Source organism: Eubalaena glacialis, chromosome 10, assembly GCF_028564815.1.
Source record: "Eubalaena glacialis isolate mEubGla1 chromosome 10, mEubGla1.1.hap2.+ XY, whole genome shotgun sequence".
In the NCBI taxonomy this organism is placed as follows: Eukaryota; Metazoa; Chordata; class Mammalia; order Artiodactyla; family Balaenidae; genus Eubalaena; species Eubalaena glacialis.
In genome coordinates, this window is record NC_083725.1 from 66,788,137 (window position 1) to 66,806,704 (window position 18,568).

Sequence of the window (18,568 nt, forward strand, 5' to 3'; positions counted from 1 at the left end):
AGTACATTCAAAAGCCCACTCACTTGGAGATCCACATGCTAAGAAGCAAAACCAGTAAGAATATCTCACAATCCTATTTCACCTCCATGCTTTCCAACTTCTGACAAATGAAGAATTTAACCATGTGCGAGCTTACTATTCCAGCCTATCATAGTGGAAAGAGCATAGGCGTTGGACACATATAGGTTCTAATTCAATCTTTCAACTTACTGGCTGTGTGATCCTGGGTAAATTGGCCTATCTGAACATAAATTTTACACATCTGTGAAACAAGAGATTTTATCACTCAGTTTGTTATGAGGATTAAATAACAGTGTATGTGAAGTTCTTATCCTAGTGGCCGACACATTATTTCATAAATAGGTGCCACTACCTGTGTAATCTTGGGCAAGTCACTTGACTTCTGCCGGCTTTCTCACTATGAGCTACATGAAATAAAATACGTAAAGTTCCTAGGATGTTAAGTGGGTTAATGGAACTTAATATAGTACTTTCTCCTCGAGTCTTAACAATGAAACATGAATTTACACCCAGCAGTCCTCAAAAAAACATTAACCAAAAGTTTAGATGTCAGGAACTTGGTACTGGGAATTCCCTGGTCTAGAGAAAAAGACAACAGCGCTGGGCCCTTGCACTATACCTGCTTAGCACACAGCAGATCCGCTGTAAATATCTGTTAAATAAACAGATGAATGACTGAGAAGAGCAAGTAATATGAATGAATGAGCGAGTGAGTGAATGCGTGAATGAGCGAGTGAGTGAATGTATGAATGAGCGAGCTCAGTGTCTCGTCTAGGAGTCAGGCATCGACCCGTAATAACTGCTATCTCCCGTTCCAAGAGCTGGGACTGCTAACTCCAACTCCACGCCTGAAGTTGAACCCCCTCCCCCTACTTCCCATAGTCCTCTCATCTAAGAACTAACCCAGAGCAAGGAGAAGTGGAGTGCGCGCCCCAGCCGGCAGAATGACATAAAGAAAAGGGGTGGGGAGGAAGAAGAAGGGGCAGAGCCAAAGGAATCCGCTCCCTCCACAAGCCAGTCCCCGCCTCCCGACAGGATCTTGGAGGTGGCCGGCGACCGCCGGAATCAACCACCACGTCACAGCATCCCGACGCGTCCCCGCCAGCGGACCCCATTGCGGGGCCGCATCGCACTGGAAACCTGGGTAGAGGTTGCCGGAGCCCGCTCCGAGAACCGGAATCCTGTCTAATCCTTCCCCCACTCAAGTGTCAAGGAGGCAAGCCCGCCCCGCCCCCTCCCCAAACACGCACTCTCTCGCAGCACCACAACAAGAGCAACCCGCCCACCCTCCTCACCGGTGCCGGTCAGCGCTCACCCCAATGTCAAGCTCGCGACCCAAGCCCTCTCAGGACCGGTAGCCGGAGTCAGGGGCCCCGGCAGGCATCAGCGCCTCACTCCCTCCTCAGCGGAGAGGACAACGGAGAGAAAGAGTAGATGCTCGGACAGCCAGGCAGACGACCGAGACTCACCGGGAGGCCCCCAGAGCTGGACCCCAGCAATCCCTGCACCAGGCCTGCCACAGTCCCCCTCAGCCCACCTCGGGAGCCCCACGATCCCGTTAGGAGACAACGGAGGATGGGGTTGGGCGCCCCAAGCCGGGCTCCGAATGCTTGGCCCGGCGCTCTTCCAGACTGGCTATCCTGCCAGTTCTTCCCAGAACCCTGTCTAAGAGTCACCCACCTGCCCGGCCTTTCTGGGCTCATCTAAAAGGCTCCTCCGCCAAGACTAGGGGACACCAGGAATTGGGTTTGTTTGCTGTGCCTCAGAAGGGGCAAGATGGCGACAGGTATCAGGGCGCAGGCGCAGCCGCGCGCTGCCAGTCGGGAGGTGTAGTTCGCCTTTCCCGCCTTTCGGAGAACGGACACCAGAAGGCCTCCATTCTTCTGTCCCTCTTTTCCTGCACGTTTTGAAAGGAAAGGAGAGACATCGCGAGGAGTGCTGGGAGTTGTGGTCCGAACCCAAACTCCCTCCTCTTTCGCTCTTGGTGTGCAAGCGCAAGGAAGGCTGGGATTGTAGTTTCCTTGGCTTGTCCTCCACACCCTCCTCTCCGGCTTCGCGCGCCTCGCCTCCGCCTGCCGTCTCCCAGCCAATGGGCTGCGCTCTCCGCTACGTGCGGCGTCACACGTAGTGGTCAAGATGGCGTTGGTAGCTGGAGCTGAGGGTTCCCCGCGACTTTTATTCTAGGGGGGGGTTAGGGACGGTGGGAAAGCAGGTTCGTCCCTGAAGCGCCGTTGAGTATTAGGATCGGATTCCTCAAGAGTCTTGGGAGCAATTATCAGCGGCCTCCAGCCCCGCCAGACGCAGCTCGAGGAGAGAGAATACACGCTACGACACCTGACACAGTGGACATCGCAGTTGCGCGTACCCGATCTGGGGGTTGCGGAGTTGCAAGTAGAGAAGAGGAACCCGAGCGTTCTCGACTCTGGGTTTCTCCGCGCGTGAAGTGGGAATGATAGTGCTGTATCTATCAAAGGCAAGAAGGAGAAGGGGTTTATTTGAGGCCCTGCGACGTGGTAGGTTCACCCTTCAGCCTTTGTTCGTGTTTAATCACAGAACAGTTGTGTGAAGAGGGTATTGTTGCCCCTGTTTTACGGATGAGAAAAGGGGCCCAATATACAAGTAATCGCGGCCATAAGATCGAAGCCAGTACCTGCTACTGTTGAAGATCCAATCAAGTTTTGTAATTGCTCTCCCTTTTGAATTTTGTACTTTGGGAGACATCGGATCTGGTAAAAATACTCAAATGGAAAGGAGTTTTTAATGTGCTTTATGATATTAACAAAGTTTTCTTATAAAATGTTAGGTTAATATTACTCTATGGGGATGTTGTGATACACAAAGTAGAGAAAAGTTATTTGTAAATTTTGGACCACTATACAAACGTGTGAGACTGTTCATGTCCTTGAATCTCCATTGTAGGTTAGGTTAGGAAGAAAAAATAAATAACGGCATTTGTGTACTATTTGCCCATTAGCTAAAAATCCTCTCTGAGGCCCAGGAAAATTGTTATTGTTGAAACCCAAGTCTGCCCCTTCAGAAAGTCAGGAAATGGGACAAATAGTCTCTAGGCTTTCCTACCACTCCCTCCCTGATCTTCCAATGCATTCTTTTCCATCTGTTTCCTACTGAATTGAGATACCACCTGCTTTCTGGCCAGATACTTAAGAACTCTTGGAAAGATGATAAATGAAACTTTAATAGAAGATTTTGTAGTTGAACATATATTTTTTGATTTGAGCATCTTAGTGAGGCAGGTATAATTAAGATTACCCCCTACTAGGAGTGAGAAAAACACAGATATTCAAGAACTCACCCAATTGAAGGGAGTTGGGCTTTATAACTCCAGATCTTTGACTGGAGTTCACCCAAATCGTATAGATTTGGGTGAATTCTCTTCTTGCAGTCCCCCGAATATCTTACAGTCCTTCCGCTTATCCTTGGCCTTGGTAGGTGCCAAGTACTGTTCTAAGCATTTAAAATATTTATTCCATCCTTAAAACAACTTTATGAGGTAGAAACTATTATTTAATTACAAATGAGGAAACTGAGGCATAGGAAGGAGGTGAAATAGCTTCCCTAAAGTTACACATTATAAGTAAATGGCGGTTATACTCCAATAAAGATGTTTTTAAAAATAAATAAATAAATAAATAAATAAGTAGGGGCTTCCCTGGTGGCGCAGTGGTTGAGAATCTGCCTGCCAATGCAGGGGATACGGGTTCGAGCCCTGGTCTGGGAAGATCCCACATGCCGCGGAGCAACTGGGCCCGTGAGCCACAATTACTGAGCCTGCGCGTCTGGAGCCTGTGCTCCGCAACGAGAGGCCGCGATAGTGAGAGGCCCGCGCACCGCGATGAAGAGTGGCCCCCGCTTGCCGCAACTAGAGAAAGCCCTCGCACAGAAACGAAGACACAACACAGCCATAAATAAATAAATAAATTTAAAAACAGGAAGGATGAAGATTTAAAAATAATAATAATAATAAGTAAATGGTGGGACTTCCCTGGTGGTCCAGTGGTTAAGACTCCTCGCTTCCGCTGCAGGGGGCATGGGTTCCATCCCTGGTCGAGAAACTAAGATCCCCCATGCTGCAGTGGCACGACCAAATAATAATAAAATAATAATAATGATAATAAGTAAATGGTAAAGCCAGGATTTAAACGTAAGCAGCTTGGCTCCAGTGTCTGCTCTGGACTAGTGGTTCTTAAATTTCAATGTTCAAAGAATCCCCTGAGTATCTTGTTAAAATACAAATTTTAATTGAGTAGGTCTGGGTAGCACCTAAGAGCCTATATTTCTAACAAGTTCTCAACTGCTGATGTTCTGGCATCAACTACTACCTCTGATCTACCGCACATCCTCCCTTTCCTTGGAACCGTATTTGTCTTTTGCAGCAAGAAACTGCTTTCCCCATGCTGTCGGTTACTGCTCCATATTCCCAAACGTTCCCAACATTGAATTCTCTTCTTTAAGAATCAGACTCAAACTTTACCCTCAAGAATATTGTCCTGCCCCTGCCTTTCTCTCTAGGATGAGACAGGCATTCTTGCCTCTGCTCTTACGCCACTTATTATACATCTTGCTACAGAACTCAGAACACTGAGTTATGGTCATTTGTTTGAAAATATTTCTGACCAGGCAGTGAGCTCTTTAAGGAGGCACAAGAGTCTGTACACTCTTGTGCCTAGCACATAAGAATAATAGCTAATACTTATCGACGGCTTTCTCTGTTCCAGATGCTGTTACATACCTAATAAACGTGTTTAATCTCCACAATAGCCTTATGAGATATATTATTACCCCCATTTTATGGATGAAGAAACTAAGGCACAGAGATTTCAAGTAGTTTGCCCAGTGAAACAAGCTAGTAAGTAGCAGAGCCATGAATTCAAATGAAGGCACTTTGACTCCAGGAAATGTATGGTAAATAAAGTGAGAACCACTCTCCTCTACCTCTGGTCTGTGAAAATGCATTGGAATACAATACCTATCTCAAACTTTATTCCTCTATTCACAAAGCAGATTAAGCAGGTTTCTTGGAACAAACTTCAAGATGCCTACCATCCACCATTCTAATTTTGTAGTACTCTGTTGGAGAAGGTGGATTTCACCATTATCATGAAAATATCTGAAAATAGCTCCTATGGTATTGTACAGGTAGGCAAATTGAAATGGATAAGACCTTAGAGATTCATTTTCTAAATTAAAAAAAACTGAGGTCCAAAGAAGAAATGAGTTAACCAAAGTCGTACAAGAATTTCATGGCAGGACTGGGACTGGAAAGCAGCCCTTTTGACTTACAGGCTGCTGCTCTTTCCATTGTATCACACTGCCCGTAGATTCTTACCATCAGAAAGTTTTATTACCACACTGGTATAGCCAGAAGGTGTACTAAAAGGGAATAGCAAGACCAAAATTTTTAAAAAATATACAAGTAGAATATCAAATAGTAGATCAAAATAAGTGGATTTGGGGGACAGAAAAGAAAGAAGGAAAGTAAACTGGAGATAACTGGCAATTACATATCCAGGCTCAATAGAGGATTAGAAGTGCTTGGAACAATCTAGAACAGGTTCAAAAATGTAAAAGATCTGGCCACTGCCTTGTCCACTGCGTCCCCTACTCTCCCCCACTGTCCATTCAATTGTATAGTCTCTACTTCCTAGGTAGCTGACCCCATTGTTTTAGTAGGCTGATGATGAGGCCTCCTCACCCGTGTGAGATGGACCTTTATACCAACACTTTTTCTCCAAAGGAACCTCTCTATACTCCTTGCCAGTACATCTACCATACTGCCACTACTGTCAGGGTCCGTTTTCTGAACTTCAAAGCACTTGTCAGTCCCCTGCATAAAACTTGGGAGGCTCCCAGATGCTAACAGAATAAAGTTTTAGCTTTTTTGTAAGCAAACCCATGCTAATTCAAAGAAACAGCCTTACACATCTAACCTTTTCCTAGAGCACTGCTGTCACCTTTTAATCTAGTCTGAAATCTAATGTTTTCCTTAAGTTCACTGCTTCCCTTGAAGCCCTTTCAAATGGAGTTCTTCCTTCTCCCCCCATCTTCAATATCCTGAACCAGAAATAAAGGCTGGCATTCTCCTAACTTGTCACTACATCTGTATTAAGGTCAACTACCCCTGTTTTAAGGCTTTCACCATTAAGCCATTCAAACTCCATTTCACCCTCATTCCATCACTCTAGGGATGAAAGGATCTTAAGGAGAAGTTTGTTTTTTTTTAATAAATTTATTTATTTTTGCTGCGTTGGGTCTTCGTTGCTGTGTGTGGGCTTTCTCTAGTTGTGGTGAGCAGGGGCTACTCTTGGTTGTGGTGCGTGGGCTTCTCATTGCAGTAGCTTCTCTTGTTGCAGAGCACGGGCTCTAGGCGCATGGGCTTCAGTAGTTGTGGCTCGCAGGCCCTAGAGGGCAGGCTCAGTAGTTGTGGCACGGGGGCTTAGTTGCTCCACGGCATGTGGGATCTTCCCGGACCAGGGCTCGAACCCATGTCCCCTGCATTGGCAGGTGGATTCTTAACCACTGTGCCACCAGGGAAGTCCCATTCCACCTTTGAATCAGTAAGCAAGGTATTCCACATTCAAAACAAAACTTCTTTTTTTGCAGATTCTTACTCCTTTACCCTCACCAAACCTGCTCTTCAGCTTCAGTGAAATCTGCAGTTTACAGTCTCCCAGTTCCAAATCTGTTCCCTCATCTGGTTTTGCTTTCTTCCCTTTCTACCCTGGACTCCATGATGATTTATTTCAAACTCAGTCTCATCAACACTTTCAAGTCCATTCAGCCATCTCTGTCCTTCCACATTGACCCTGAAACAGCCCTCAACCTTGAATCAGTTTCTTCCCTGCATCCCTCCTCATGATGATTGATCTATTAGTTAACTATTAGTGCATAATACGTTATCCCAAAGCTTAGTGACTTAAAACAATAATTTTTTTTTTTTTTAATTTCATACAGTTTTTGCAGTTTCTATGGGAATCAAGAGTGGCTTAGGAGGGTGTTTCTGGCTTGGGATCTCTAAAAGGTTGCAGTCATCTGAAGGCTGACTAGGGCTAGAGGATCAGCTTCCAGGTAGGTCACTCACATGGTTGGCAAGTTAGTGAGGCAAGAGGTCTGTTTCTCACTATATGGATTCCTTATAAGGCTGCTTGAGCATCCTTATGAAATGGTAGCTGGCGTCCCCCAGAACAAGTGTTCCAAGAGAGCAATGTAGAAACTGCGGTATTGTGATATGCCTGGGTGTGTATACAAAAGCAGGTTTTATGTTTGTGTGTATATGACACATACCATGAAAGGGAATTTGTACAAAACAGTAAATCTAGAACAACTTGACAGAAGTAAGTTGAAATAATATTAGGTAGCATTTGTTTAAGTCCCATTATAAAAAGAGCACCTTGTGTGTATTATCTCATTTAAACCTCACAACATTCCCATGATGTAGTAATTATTGTTCCATTTTACAGCTGAGGAAACCAAGGCCTAGAGAGAAGAAATTATCCAAAGTCTGATATCACCAGAAGACTCCCCAAGAACACACAGATACTACAGAGTCCTAGTTACCTATGGTTGCATAACCAACCATTGCTGTGGCTTAAACGATTTATTTTGCTCTCGAATCTCCAGTTTGGGTAGGGTTTAGTGGAGACAGCTCATCTCTGCTCCTCTGGGCAACTTGAAGACTAAGAGCTGGAATCATCTGAGTGCTCATTCATGCATATGATTAGCAATTGATGTTGGCTGTTGCCTGGAATCTTTGCTGGGATTATCAGCGGGAACATCTGTATGTGGCATCTCCATGTGGCCTAGGCTTCCTTACAGCATGTGGCCAGATTCCAAGCGTGAGTGACTGGAGAGAAGGAAACAAGAGGAAACTATATCATTTTTATAATCAAGCTATGGAAGTCATAGCATTATTTCTGCCATACTCTTGATTGGAACAGTCAAGCCCACCCAGGTTCAAGGGGAAGGGAAATAGATTCCATTGCTAGATAGAAGAGTGGTAGAGTTCTGAAAGAACTCTGTACCATTTCTGTGGGGCCAGAAATGTTGCTGTGGCCATTTTTGGAAAACGTCCTCTGTCCACAACAATTCATATCCCTCTCACATGCAAAACACACTCATTCCTTCCCCGCAAAACCCAAAGTCTCTTCCCATTATGACAGCAGACCTGGGTTGTTCAGAGACTACGAGGTTGCAGTCATACTGTGAAATTCCATTTATATAAAGTTCAAAAGCAGTAAAATATAATCTGTAGTTATAGAAGTCTGAAGAATAAATACCTTTAGCAGAGCAACTACTTGAATGGAGCTTGTAGGAATGTACCAGGGTGCTATAAATGTTCTATATCTTGATCTGGGTAGGGATTATATAAATAGATATGCACATGTAAAAGTTTACCAAGCTGTACATGTAAGCTGTACATGTTTACCAAGTGCACATGTAAATTGTGTCCTTTCTGTAGATTATACCTCAATAAAAAGTAAAAGGGCACTACAGTGGTAGATACAAGCCATTACACATTTGTCAAAACCTGTGGAATGTACTACACAACGAGTGAACCCTAATGTAAACTGTGGACTTTGGGTGATAATTATGTGTCATTATCATATCATAATCAATGTGTAGGTTCATCGATTGTAACAAATGTACCACTCTGGTGTGGGATGTTGATAGTGAGGGAGGAAAGGAGGCAAATGAGAATTTTCCACTCAATTTTGCTGTGAACATAAAACTGCTCTAAAAAATAATTAATTAATAATTTTAAAAAGCCGTAAGTTAAAAGGATTGAAAAAAACCTATCTGTGCCAGTTAGGGGCCGCGCGTGTGTGTGTGTGTGTGTGTGTGAGAGACAAATGATAGATGAAAATATATGGATGGGTGAATGAGTGAGTGAGTAAAATGACTTAAGGAATAATGGAAATTTTTGGTTCACTTAAAAGTAAGTGCTGGGGTAGTTCTGGCTTCAGGCATTACTGAATCCAGGATTCTAACAGGGCCAGTCTTAGTATCTCTCCATCCCTCAGCTCTGTCTTCTACTGTGTTGGCTTCATTCTCAGGCTACATGTGTTGGCTCCCACCAGTTCCAAGCTTATATGATCCCCCTGCTTATAGGCTCAGAAGAAAAGAGCACGTGTCATTTCTTCCAGCAGTCTTAACAAAAGTCTTCTTGCTCTGTTGCTGTTGACTCCATCTGAGTCACATGCCAATCCCTGAACTGTGGCCAGGGGAATGTAATGCCCTGATTTGCCAGGCCTGAACCACATGTTACTCTCTGGGAAAGGAGGAAGGGTGTGGGTAAAGTCAGTTATTCCCAAAGCACAGGGATTGGGTGTGAGTGTGGGCTTGGTTTCCCTTAGGAAAGTTAGGGTACTATAATCAGAGGAAAATAAAAGAATGCCGCACAGCAAAATCACAGATGCTTACTAAAGTAAACGATGGCAATGTGATAAGAGTCATAAAAATGTTCCTACCCTTAGATATGGGATTCCCATTTGTGGGAATAATCCAAAATATGGGAACACTTACATATACAAAGATTTTAATTTCAATGCTGTCTAAAAAAATTGGCAATTATCTTACAATAAGAGAGTATTTACATACCCCACACATCTGTTTCAGTATGTAGTCATTTAAGATGAAAATTACAAATAATTAACATCAAGGAATATGCTTATGTACATGGTAAAAGCATGTATATGTAAACATCAAAAAAATAATAGTAATAATGGAAGAAAAACATGCCAAAACAATAGCATACTAGAGTGGTAGAACCATGGATGATCCTTTTCCCTTCACTGTATTTCCAAGTCTTCTTTTAGTATTTATGTTATTGTTATGATTTAATGTATTTTGTAAAACTTCTTAGTGTCTTACCAAGAATATTTCTTTCTCTTAAGTATGGAGTAGAGCCAGAATAAACAAACTGCTACATCAGTTGGCTAGTGATTGTGGTTAAGGTCATAGATCCTCAGAGTTAGAAGAAACCTCAGAGATATTCAGTTTAACCCCCCCATTTTACAGGAGAGGTGTCTGAGACCCAGAGAGGTAGATTGAACCAATCAATTAAGATTTGGATTTTGGTGAGCTTGTCTGCTTTTCTGAAAACCCATCCTCAAGTTCAAGTTGATATCTAGCCTTCCATTACTAATTCAAATTAAAGCAGTTACCATGTTTGTTGGGAAAGTGATGTTCTTAAAAGAATATTAAAAACTAATATCATGGCCCTTTAGGTCCTTCCCTTTCACATCCTTGCACATCTTTCTTTGTAAACAACTTAGTGAATAAATGCAAAGGAAGCCCAGATCTGGCTAAATTTAATGGGCCAATGTTTACTTCTTTTGGGTTTCAACTTATTCAGTCAATGAATGTCAGGCCATGAAATTATGAAGATGAATAAGATACAGCAATTATCCTCCTGGAGCTCACAGTTGAGTGGGGAAGTTAGACACATGCAGATAGCTCTATATACCATAGGAGAACGTGGTAACACAGAACGTTCACAGAGGCATTTAAGGAGTGCTATGGGATCAGGGAGAAAAGGATTGTTTCCATCACAGAAGGCTTCTTAGCAGAGGTAGCATTTGAGCTGGGCCTCACAAAGTAACGGGATTTTACCAGGCAGAGAAGTAAGGAGAGGGTATCAAGGGTATCACGGCAGAGAAAATAGGAGAAGCAAAGGCATGGAAGCATAAAAGGACACATAGAAGTGCAACGAGGGATGTTGGATTCTTAGTGGTCCTCAACTGGGAGTACCTGTCAGAACAACTTGGGGTGCTCTATCAAATTTCAGAAGATTGTGATGTACACTCTTGGCTAAAAGCCTTAGGTGGCCACTGAGATCTTGTCCGTACCCTAAATAATTACCACAGTACCTCACAAGAGAGCACCAGACCTAATAACACAAGTTATTGCCATTTAATCCTCGTTGGAACCCAAGTGGCAGAAATACTGTCTGTGCTCTGGACGGTGATTTGACACTGATTAATGACTTGATCATTAGAAAGCTAAAGGGAATTGCAAATGAAAATGGAAATAAAGACATAATCTCACACACTAAGTTTTCCCTAGTTCATTTTTGAAAAAAAATTCAGGTTCACCCAAGTGCTAAGGTGTCTCAGGTGAGGAGCTGATTATAATCAGTGATTATCCAAGGTGAGATCCAAGATATTTCATGAAGATGGAAATAATAACCCTGTCGGAAATGGAAATCAGCTATCATGGGGGAGGGGGCTATAAATCCAAACATAATATTCAACTTGTCTTCACCTCAGAGAGTTTCCAGCTGTTTATGACATTTGCTGTGATTTGCCAGAGATGAAACGCATTTTTTAAAACTCTGCTCCAGCCAGCAGAATGAAAGCCTTGGAGCCATAGTCTCTTTCAAAAAGTGTTGAGCACTTGTGAAGTCTTCAGAGAAATGGTAGAAAGTGTCTGCTTTCTTGTCAGTTCCAGTGAAGGTTTTTTTCCTGTAACCCTAGGATTGATCATTATTTTCTAGGTAAGCTAGTGGAAGACCAGGTCAGGTCCCTCATGGGTGAAAGGGCACTTATTGAGATGCTATGGGCTTTAAACTTAGCACATGAAAAAAAAAAAAAAACTTACCACATCAAGGCCAGCAGTTCAAATCCAAGACTTGCTAAAGGCAGAGATAATAAAGGAACACATGCTTATGGAGAGCCTGGGAAATATATGTGTTGAGAAATGATTGTGGGAAGGAAATGGTCCAAATAACGCTTGTGTGAGTGTGCTCATGTGCACACGCGTGTGCACACACACACACACACGCACCCTGAGCTGAAGTGTACAAGGCAATCAGTGCTGATAGCAGTTATCTCACCAGACTCTCATTAGATTGGAGACTCCTTGAGAGGAAGGACTGAGGTTTTTGACTTCTGAATCCCCAGCACTGTTGACTGAACTACTGAATGGTGTGTTGAACCCAAAAGGACAGTGGTGTGGGCATGTGGCAATGTCTTCCCACAGTCACCCAGACTACCTAAGTTTCCCCAGGCAGGCCTTACACCTTCATGCTCTGCCCTGGGGCTGTTCTCCTTCCATTCTTCCTCTGCCTGGAATGCTTTTACCCTGTCCCTTCATCTACCCCCTTGCCTTTTGAAGCCTATCAAAATCCTTCTTATTCTTTATAGTCCGTCTCAAAATGTCTTTTGAAAATAATTCTCCAAGCACAGATAGGAGCAGAGCATGTTCTTGGAAGTCAGAAAGATTTGGGTTTGAATCCAGTTCTACCTCATTCAAGTTCTTGAACAAGTTACCTCACGTCCTTGTGCCTCTGTTTCCTCCAGATGGGCTTTGGGGAAGATTTAATGTGATAACGTATGTACAGCGCCTGGGTCAATGACCAGCACAGGATAGATTATCAGTAACTGTTAGCTCTCTGAAACCCAGCTCAGTTCTTTAAAAATGTTAGGTCCCTCTGCCTATACATTCTTTAGGTTTCCATTAGACTTCTTCCCCCTCCCCAACCCCGACTCCCTCATCAAGAATAACTGCTCCCTCCTCTGTTCTGTAGTGCTTTGTTTATGCCTGTTTCCTAGCACTTAGTATAAACTGACTTGTGCTGTAACTCATTGTGTTTCCCTCCCACTTTGGCTGAAAATGCCTCAAGGGCAGTATCTCCAGCAACTACATTAGGGACTAGCTTAGGACAGACATTTCATAAATGGTTATCTAATTGAAACATTTAACCCAGCTTTCCAGGAGGCAAAGTGAGCATGTAACATGTCTTCTCTCAACCAGCCTTGAATGGTCTAAGTAGCAAGGAGGAAATTCCCCTGCAATTAAGTGGTTCAGAGTTGATTGCTGTCCATCCAGCCCAAGTAAGCAGAGCCTCCACTTCCAGATGTCTTTGTTTCTCTCACTTCCAACTCAGCCTGGCCAGAGGAGCATTCCCATAAGGGTAACTCAATATATGGTTTTGTTTTTTTTTGTTGTTTTTTTTTTTTTTGCTGATCTGATTAAAGTGTGAAATATTTTCTTTGGAGAAAATGCACAAGAGTGAGGTTTTCTTCTTTTTCGCAAGGGATAGAAGGTGAGGGAGAAAGAGGAAAATTGAAGCCAGAGGAAAATCTGTTGTAACCCAGGAGATGAACACATACAGTCAACACATCAGATACTGTCCTGGGTCAAAACTTCAGAGCCTGAGCCATAAAGGACTCCATACCTTTGCATTGATCCTAGGAAAAGAATTAAACAGAAGCAAAAGCAAAAAACAAATTTAAAAATCTCTTCCCCAGAAGCTATTCTTTGCAGTGATATCTGTACCAATGAACTGGAAGCAACCTAAAAATTCAGTCCAATTCAACAAATATTTACTGAACTGCTAAGTGCAGGGGCATTGGATTTATGGAGATAATGGTGAAGATAGACTTTTAACCTTAGTCTGTTCTTCTAGTCACTCAATTATTTTCATCCTTGGGAAAAACACAGTATTTCAGTAAGTGTTCACCTAAGGAAGCAGAACTCTTATGAATTATGGGATAAGGGGTTTAGTATAGGAATTGGAACTTGTACAGTTGTGGGAGGAGCTGGGGCAGTGTAGCTCTGAAAGTGGAGGGGGCGGGGATCAGTGAAGTCACCAACCAGAAGAAACCAAGCACACCCAGCTGCAGAATGGGGCTGTGATGGGGGAGCTGATAGAGAAGTCTAAGGGGGAAGTCTGTGGGTGCACAGCCAAGTGTCTGGTGGTGGGCTTGGAGCTATGATGGGCCAGCAGAGTCAGCAGTGGGAAGAGCTGGATGTGGAGTGGAGGAGAGTGAAGACAAGCTGGCCTCTGCTGGCACCTCCATGTCTGCTGTCAGACCCATGACTTCAGAGAGCAATGGCTGCTGATTCACTTCTGCTTCCCAAATCTCAAGCAACTATTCTTTTTAAACCAAGTTTAACCTAGAATCATACAGTTGCAGCTTAAGCAAGCTGACACACATAAACTGCGTCCATCATCACAAAGTCATTTCTGTCTTTTCCCAATTTTCTACAATGGAAAAAGAGTGTCCTTTTAAGTCTAACAGGACCTGAGTTCTAATCCTCCCTAGCTGTATGTTCTCAGGTAAATTACATTTCTGGACCTTAATGGATCGGGAGCCCTTGCTCTGTGCTACCATAGCTCTCTGCTTCTCTCTGCTGTAGCATTTACTTCATTTTCTTATCATTATCTATTTATGCATCCATTTCCTCCACCAGACCACAAGCTCAAGCACGGGGATCATATCTGATTCTGCTCTATAGTTATGCTACCTAACAGAACCTGGCACAGAATAGATGCTCAACAGATGCTTGCTGAGAATGAATCCTTGAAATCCTTGAAGAGAAACTCATCAGACTATCAAGCTAATAGTGGAGTCCAGCACAAAGACATTAAGGAAGTGTACCCTTCTCTGTCCCTATCATGCTCTCAGCACACTAAAAACTCCAGATACCCTTACTTCATCCATAGCTTCTATCTTAAACCATTCCACTTCCCAGCCTGTTTTAATCATCCCGATTCCTGGCTCCTGGGCTTGTCTTCTCTTTACTACCTACAATCACCTCTTGGACTTTTACTTGAAATGTTCAGGGCTTTGGCTCTCTATCTTGTTTTCCCCTCTGATGAAACTATTTCTACTTTCTTGGCATATTTCTCACCCTCCTAACCCTAGATTCTCAGGTCAAAGACTATAAAAGTTCCTGCCCTCAAGGAGTTCTCAGGCTGGCGAACAAAAGACAAGGAAACCACCAATTCCAGGACAGTGTAGTAAGAGGTCTGGTTGAAGTATGTGCAGGGTACTGTGGGAGCAGAGAGAGAATGAAGAGCACCTAATCTTACAAAGAGAAGGGTAGCTGTCAGAAGGAAGTATAGTTTGATCTGGTCTTAAGAAATTGCTTAAGAAACTCCCAGGCAGAGAAAAGGGAGGACATGCATTGCAGACTGAGACCAGCATTGCAGAGGTGTGAAGACAGGAGAGATCAAGTTCTGGGGGGGGCTGCAGGCGGGTTGGTGTGGTGGGAAGGGCTTGGAAGCACAGTTGGGAAGTGGAGGGAAATGAGCCAATGTTTTAAAATTCAGAGATTTCACGTAAAATCCTGGATTTCCAGCTTCTGTTGAAAAATCAGAAGATCTGTCCACACCAGGCTCTCATTCTCACGTTAGCTGAGTATTGTTTGTCCTTCTTAGATGCCAGGGGTGTTTTATAACTTGCAAGTCTCCACCACACCCTTTATCATCACACTTGCACTCTTGTTTTTCTTTAAGGGAAGAAATATTTCTTAGTACCCATGTCTCTGTGAAAAGTTGGGAAATGGAGTTTAGATCACAAGGGCCAGGCAATCAAAAAAAAGAGGAATAGCATGTTTCTTTGTGGACGTGAAGAAATGTGTATCTGTTGGAGAACTGCAACTTTCTCTTAAACCCAGGTCCCTCACTCATTTATGTTACCTGCAGGGTTTGCTACATAAGGAGCGATGACTTCTTGGGGCTGCCTTACTTTTCATAAAACTTTGCAACGTTCACAGGCCATCAAGAAGGAATGTGCCAGGAGTGCTAGTCTTAAAGAGGGTGTAGGAGACATGTGTATGTCTGGCCAGAGCCTGTCGAAGAGAAGCCAGCACTGACTTTCAGAGCCTCAAATAGGTGATGAATCAAGTAGGAAGAAATTGAGAGGGCTCAGAAAAGGGCTTGTCCATGGCCCAGAGGCAGCTAATGTCAGGGGTTCTCTGCAGCTGGTGACAGCGTGGAGGAAATGCTGTGCAACCCCTGCTTCCAGATCCAGGGCCAGAAGACCAAGCTGCTCCCAGTAATCATGCAGAACTGGCCCAGCTTCTCAGTAAGAGGGTTACTGGATCCTTCAGAAACCCCCCTAGTCCTCACATCCTGGGACTGACAGCCCTGCACTTCCAAGTACTATCTAAGGCCTCCAGCTTTCCCAGAGCCTGGAACTCCTCCTCTGAGCTCCTCACAGCTGGCTGAGAGGCTGCCTTGAGCTCCTTTGAGGCCTCCTGTCTTCAGTGATAATTCTCTGCAGTTTGGCTCTGGCAGTCTTACCTCCTCTCCCTGTGTAACTGATCCTGGTCCTCTGGCTCTGTCAGCGCCTCTGCTGAGTGCACCGTGACGTGTGTGAGCCTTGAGCTGGGCGGGAACCCTCAGAGCGAAGTGTGAGTTTCTTCCCAGGCCATTGAGCTGCCTTTTCGTGGTATGCAAGACACTTGGGCTCTGCTAGTAGGAAAGGAATGCCTTCATTAGGTGGTAAGGGAGAAGGGATCCCTTAAATCTTCAAATTGATCTCCCCGATTCCCCATCTTTTCCCACATCAATTCTGCTTGTACCTGCTGAATTAACATACACTAAAGCCTAATGCTGAGCATGCTTGTGTGTGGTTTTGTTTGTTTGTTTGTTTGGCCATGCAACACGGCTTGCGGGATCTTAGTTCCCCGACCAGGGATCGAACCCTCGCCCTCAGCACTGAGGGCACGGAGTCCTAACCACTGGACCACTAGGGTATTCCCATGAGGATGTTATGTTTCTGATCAAAAGCCTTCATTGGCTCCTCATTTCCTACCAAATTCAAACCAAGTCATCTGCCCTGGCATACTGGAACTTTCTCAGGATGACCCCAAATGTTTTTCTAGGCTTCTTGGTACCTCTCAGGTAATCCTAGACTCTTCAGCAAAGGAATGGACCTTAGCTGTTATTTTGTCTAATCCTGCATTTGATGATAAGAATCTCTTTGTGACATCCCGGCTTCACTGCCAGGGGATGATGCAAGGTAATTTCCTGTCGGGGGAGTTGGAAAGTGGTTAGGTCCATCCAGGTAGAACTAAACCTAGGGCAAGAGAGAAATTTTATATACAAAAGCATTAGAGTTAGTCCAGTTGTGTCTTATTGGAGGCCAGACTATCCCTTACAACAGATGTTCTCAAGCCACAGTGGCAGGAAAGGCCCAGTCTGCTGGTAACGGGGGACTCAGACCAAACCAATTCATGTGTCTGAGTCCCTTTCAATTGCAACCATCCTGCCTTGCATCCTGTGGCTGCCCCTCCTCTTCCTAATGGGCACCATCATATCTTAAGCACCACACATCATGGATTCAAGTTTCTGAGAATTTCATCCCAGAAACTGGGAAGCAATGAAATGTGGAGGAACAATCCTGGTCTTTGGAGCCAGCCAGACCAGGTTGGGTTTTCATTGTCTTGCATAGTATGATGTGGTAAGAACTCTGGCTCTGGAGTTAGGCAGAGCTAGGTTCAGATACTATTCTACCATTTCCTATCTCTGTGACTAAGGACAAATTACCCAACTTCTCTGAGCCTTCATTTTCTAATACGTAAAATAGGGACAATAACACCAGCCTCGTTGATTTTTGGTGACAAATGATAAAGTACATGTGTATCAGCTAGAATGTCTTCAGCTGCAGGTAACAAATAAAAACTCAAAATTGCTGAAACAATTAGGAAAATTTATTATCTCACAAAACAAGAAGTCTAGAAGTAGGGAAGTTCCAGGATTGGTTTATTCTTCAAGGACTCAGATTTGTTCCGTCTTTATGCTCTTCCAACCTCAGCTTGTAGGCTTTCCTAGGCTGGCCTTCCTCCTGAACATAAGATGACTGCCACAGTTCCAGACATCACATCCTGACACTACAATATGCAAAAGTAGAAGAGGATCATCTCTTTTGTGTTTTTTTTTTTTAAGAGTAAGAAAACCTTTCCCTGGTGTTATCACAGAACACACTGTCTCTCTCCTCGAAGTCTATATATGCTACTTCCTCACCGATGCCCCCTCTCACATCTTTGGCTGGAGCTGGGTCACAAGACTGCCTTTAATCCAATCACTGACAAAAGGGATAGAATCACCATGATTGGCTTGGCCAGTCATACTGGAGATAGAGTCCCCTTTCCTTAGGGATGGATATCTGGACAAAACTAGGATTCTGTGAGCAGAGAAGGAGTGGGATGGTTGTTATGTAGACAACCAACGTGTCTGTTACCACATGGAATCTGGCACATGGTAAGCATTAAGTATACGTTAGCTATTGTTGTTATTTACTCTTATTAGCTGTGCAAACTTATTCAAGGCACATATCTCCTAAAGCGCCAAGTTTCTAGTTTGTTGGATGGTTATAAAATTAAATGAGATGGCATATGTAAAGTCTTAGGTGCTTAGTAAATGTAGCTATTTATTGTAGTGGTACATAATTATTGCCAGAAGACTTGGGCAGCAGGCTGACATCTCCAACAAAGGTTCCTGGGATTGACCTCACTGGAGCACTAGAAGCAGTTCAAATTTAATGTTCTATAGTTGTGATTGTGCATGTTAATTTGCCAGCCCTCATCCTTCAGGAACAGTTACCTATGCCTTTGTGTCAGGAGACCCCGTAAGACAATGATTCTGCTAAGTGACCCACTGTGCTGGCGCCCTTGCCCCTAGAGGGCACTGGAGGCCTCCCCTACTCAAGGGTTTGATGGCCTAAGACTAACAACCCATCTACCACCAAGAGTAGATCTCACTTCTTGGCCTTGAGTCCTCAGTTTAGGAGGGGAG

The 18,568-nt window shown here is 43.9% G+C and overlaps 1 protein-coding gene and 1 long non-coding RNA gene across 15 annotated transcripts in view; both read right to left on the reverse strand.

Moving 5' to 3' along the window:
* EMSY (EMSY transcriptional repressor, BRCA2 interacting) overlaps positions 1-1,854 on the reverse strand; it is an 84,624-nt gene extending 82,770 nt beyond the window's left edge. For 11 of the 14 annotated variants that reach the window (XM_061202844.1, XM_061202843.1, XM_061202849.1 and 8 more), the window contains exon 1: positions 1,702-1,854. The gene's annotated coding sequence lies outside the window, so the exon portion shown is untranslated. Of the gene's footprint in view, positions 1-1,316; positions 1,417-1,701 lie in introns of those variants that run through there. The other 3 variants (XM_061202847.1, XM_061202846.1, XM_061202836.1) reach the window with 1 other exon arrangement.
* A 5,736-nt stretch (positions 1,855-7,590) lies between these two features.
* The window catches only part of LOC133099271 (uncharacterized), a 48,224-nt gene continuing 37,246 nt past the window's right edge, over positions 7,591-18,568 (reverse strand). The window contains exons 2-3 of the long non-coding RNA XR_009702311.1: positions 16,073-16,240; positions 7,591-7,882 (exon numbers count right to left, since the gene is read on the reverse strand). This is a non-coding gene — a long non-coding RNA (uncharacterized LOC133099271). The remainder of the gene's footprint in view (positions 7,883-16,072; positions 16,241-18,568) is intronic.